Genomic DNA, 4,293 nt, shown 5'->3' with positions numbered 1-4,293 from the left:
AACAGATGCCTTGGTAGGGAGAGCCCAGCCAACTGCAGAGAGCAGCAGATTCCTGTCAAAGATCGGACAATTACGACCTGATTGTCAGGGGAGCTGAGCAGTCCCAGGGCCCACTGACAGCTCTGGGAACTCCAAGTGCTCAGCACCTCTGGGAATCAGCCCATTCCTTCCATTCATCTCCAGAGATATTCCCCTAGGCCAGGGATTCTCAAACTGGGGGTCGGGACCCCTCCGGGGGTCACGAGGTCATTACATGGGGGGGTCGCAAGTTGTTAACCTCCACCCCAAACCCCACTTGCCTCCAGCACTTATAATGGTGTTAAATATATTAGAGAGGGTGTTTAATTTATTAGGGGGGTCACACCCAGAGGCTTGCTGTGTGAAAGGGGTCATCAGTAAAAATAGTTGGAGACCCACAGCCCTAGGGAATGCAAAGATGTTCCACTCAGCAAGCCAGGTCCTTTCCCTTAGGGCATGAGGGCAATTCCGCCTAGGACAGCAGCTCCCTTGTAGAGACTCGCCCTGTAGCCTTGTGTCTCAGCTCTCTATTGCCTGTGGCTGTTTCCTCATTGTTCTCTCCCCATCCTGCCTGTGAGCCCAGGACCCACTGGTGAGATCTGCTTTTCTGAGAAGCCTCGCGCTGGTGGGTGAAGCTGTCACCCAAGTGAGCAGGATTCCCTTGGTGAGCCAGGACACATACACCGTGCTGTCCCCCCTGCTGGTGAGTGAGCATGCTTGGGTCCTGGGAGGGGTCCCTAGGGCAGATGCACGTGCCACAGTCTCTAGCGTTTAAAGGCCATGTGCTGTGTTTGCGACCCGGTGCCCAGGGTTCTACATTGTGCACTGCAAACCCAGTGCTGATGCCAGATTCTTCTGGTGCGATTCCAGCCCAAGGAATTAAATGACACTATTTTCCATTAGCGGATTCATGCTGCTTACACCTGGGACCATTCCCCATCCCACTTCTCAGGGATCTGCCTGGCAGCCAGAAAGCGCCCTGGGGATTAACTCCAAGGGTTTTCACTCCGGACATGATCCTGAGGAGTTAACAGGCACAGCCCTCCCTTGGTTTGCAGGAAAATATTTGACCTCAGCTGTTCAGGATTCTAATGCTCCCCGTCACAAAATCGCCTCTGCCCAGATCCCCCTTCCCTGCACCGTGACAGATGCTGAAGTTTCCAGATGTGCCATCAGGAATGGCGAAATAGGGGCTCTGGTGAATGTCTCCTGCATTCTGGCCACATGGCCGCTCCTGGGCCAGCTTCCCAGCTCCGTGCCCCAGTGCACTGCACGCTGGGGCTGAGGGTCGGTGGGGGCATCAAACTGCGTTTGGAGATTCCAGATCTTGCTGAGGAACCGGGCTCCCCCAAATTCTTTTGCCTTTGACTCTCTGCTTTGTGCTGCAGGAGATGCTCAGAGGCAAGGACCGGGCCCGGCTGCAGAGCCCCGATCACCAGCATGCCCTGTTGGCCATCTCATACATAGGGTACGTCCATGGGGCCTGACTCAGCTGCGGAGCCCAGCAGCCGGGGAGGGGCAGATGGAGGGAGAGGAAGTGGGGGAGGGAGGAGCTGCAATAAGAACCGGAGGATATTTCTCTCTTGTGGCTCACTAACGGGCCATACCCTCCTCGGCCTCCGGGTCTCTTTATCCAGCCCCCATCTCTGCGTCTTGCCTGGTAAGAGGGAGCCCCTCCCGTCAGCATGAAGTGCTGTGAAGGGTGCAGCCGCAGAGCGGGGCCCAGGATCAGCCCCGGAGAGCAGCTTCCCCAGCAGAGCCCCTGCCGGGCCCAGGGGGCAAAGGCATCTCCAGACAGGACCATTCCCTAGGCGGTGGCTCTGCTGGAGATACCCCCTGGAGCTCTGCTGCTAAGGGAGGGAGCTGTCCCTCGAGCCATCAAACTCAACCTGACTCATGCCAGGACCTGTCTCCTGTCTAATGGCCCCGTCTGCTCCGTTCCTTCCAATCAGGAAATTTGAGCCTCGCCTGTCTAAGGAACAGGAAGCTGAGACCATCGGGACTTGTATCGCCAGTGCCATGGTTCAGCGCCCAGCCCTGGCGAAGCTGAGAGGGACTGAGGTGGCAAAAAGCTCCGCTCTCTGGGCAGAGGTTAGTGAGGCATGGACAAAGCTGCAGCTTCCACCTGCCTCCTTGGCTGGGAAACTCAGCCACCCCCCTGCTGAGTAGCTGGACCCTGGCCCGATGCAGAGAGCTGCGTGTCCAGCCAAATCCAGCCCCTCGGTTTATTTTCCAAAGGGCTGGTGACAAGTGGCTACGCAGTTAACTCTGCAGTGGGGTTGGCAGGGAGAACAGCTGTAGAGGTGAGTGTCTGTGAGACTGTATAGAATTACCCTGGATTCTTGGCACAGGGAGCTAGAAGCTACCCCCGTTTACACCAGCTGAGGCTCTGGCCCAGAGCGTTAAATAGCATTTGGTGCAGAGGGAGCAAAGCATGGATTCGGGACAGCCACACGGCCAGGCCATGACTCGCCCTGCCACAGAAACAGAGATTGGCTGGAGCGGGATGAACAGCTCAGCCCTTGGGGAGCCAGCGGGGTGTTGGGGGGCAGCTGGGGCCCCTCCAGAGCGGGAGGGAGGAGGCCTTCCCTCCAGAGCCCAGCTCAGTACATGTGTTGGGGAGCCCAGGTGGGAGGAAGGATTCTTTGGGGAAGGGCAGCCCGTGGTCCAGGTGAGACCCATGTCTATGTGCAGGGGGATCAGTATCACCTGGGTAAAGTGACCTCGAATACCAACAGCACCTGGCTCCAGACGGGGGGATCCACTCGTCCCCCTGCCTCGTGCACCCCACCTCCCTTGTTATTTACTTCCCTGCTTCTCTCTGCTCCAGTCTCTCCAAGAACTGCCCTGGGAGGGCCTGGATCTTGTGCTGCAGACATTCCTGGAGCAGCACCTGACCCCCACCACGCTACTGCATCTCTTTCTGGTATGATAGTGCGGGGGGAGGGGCCCATTCGCACTGGCCATCTGGGGATGGGCCGGCTGGTCAGGTTCTACCCGAACCACAAGAGGGAAGGCTCCCGTTGATCCCGAGGGGGCTGAGCAGGCCTCCCAGCTGCTGTGAACTAGCCAGTCCCCCTGGGGCATACACCCAACCCTGAGATCCAGCAAGACAATCCTAGTCCTGCTCCAGGGGTGTCACTTTGGCCTCCTACATTTGGCCTGGAGCCCCTGTTCCCCTGAAGGAAACAGCCCCGAGACCCTACATGATCAATGGGGAGAATCCTCAAAGCGCTGAGCCCAAGACCCTCAGACCTGTGCCAACGCCCCCCAGACAGGAGAGGAGCGCTGAGTTCCAGTGTCCGGAAGTGGAGGAGAAGCGGTTAAATGCTCCATGTCCTCTCCCTGCTGGGGCAGGAAGCAGGTTCTGGAGGTCACCCCGGCATTGCTGCCGCTCACACGACTTTCTCCCTACTCCCCAGCACTTGCAGCCGTGGATCTGCTCTCCCCGGGCCCAGGAGAGGAGCCGAGCTGTGAGAGCCAGCGCCCGGCTCTTCATGTTCTACCGCTTCAAAGCCATCACCGAGGTGAGCAGCGCAGACCCTGCTGCCCCCCCCCCCCCCCCCAGCACTCACGGGAAGTGGGGGGAATACAGACAGAGCTGGGCTCGTCCCGACCTATGCCCTCAATTTCTGTTTGGTGGCCCATTAGGACCTGAAACCCATGGTAGAGCAGGGCTACATGGCCGGGCTGCTGACAAGCCAGGCCTTCGATGCTCAGGAGGCCACCAGATACTGGGCATCTCAGGCTCTCTACTGGCTCTTCACGCCTTGCAAAGGTAAGATAGAGCGGAAGCAGTCGCCACTTCTCAGCCTTCACAGCCCCGGCCGTTACCTAGCGAGCAGGGCTGCAGAGAGAACATGGCGCCTTCATCGCAGCCCTGACCAGAGGGACACAGAGCAGAAGTGGGTTGGTACCTCCCAGGCTGACCTGGCATCTGCCCTTCACCAGGTGCCTGGGACCATCTGGGACCTCCCCTGATCCCACCCCAGCCCCAACACACCTTCTACATCAGGGTGAAGAGTGGGCAGTTGGCCCAGAAGCCAGCTGAGAGCTCACCCTAGCTGGTCGTTCCCAGCTGCGGCTGGAGTCTGGCTCTTTGGCACCTCTGATCTGGCTCGAAGGGGAGGGGGAAGAATCCGGCCCTGAGAGCTCTGCCTGAGCACTGCTGGTTTCTTGTGCAGCTGTCGTGTACACCAAGACAGGGGCAGTGGTGAGAGTGCTGAGCAAGACACAGAAGGATGCCAGCTGCAGAGAGAACCCTGTCCATGTTGC

General features: G+C 58.8%; 1 long non-coding RNA gene across 1 annotated transcript; it reads left to right on the top strand.

The window, feature by feature from the left end:
• The first annotated feature begins 2,854 nt into the window (after window positions 1-2,854).
• Window positions 2,855-3,790, top strand: LOC128846536 (uncharacterized). Its single transcript, XR_008446794.1, has 3 exons — window positions 2,855-2,944; window positions 3,441-3,545; window positions 3,670-3,790. It is a non-coding gene; the product is annotated as an uncharacterized LOC128846536 (long non-coding RNA).
• Window positions 3,791-4,293: the final 503 nt, after the last annotated feature.

This window comes from Malaclemys terrapin, chromosome 12, assembly GCF_027887155.1.
Source record: "Malaclemys terrapin pileata isolate rMalTer1 chromosome 12, rMalTer1.hap1, whole genome shotgun sequence".
NCBI classification, from domain to species: domain Eukaryota; kingdom Metazoa; phylum Chordata; order Testudines; family Emydidae; genus Malaclemys; species Malaclemys terrapin.
This window is presented reverse-complemented; position numbering and strand designations above follow the sequence as displayed.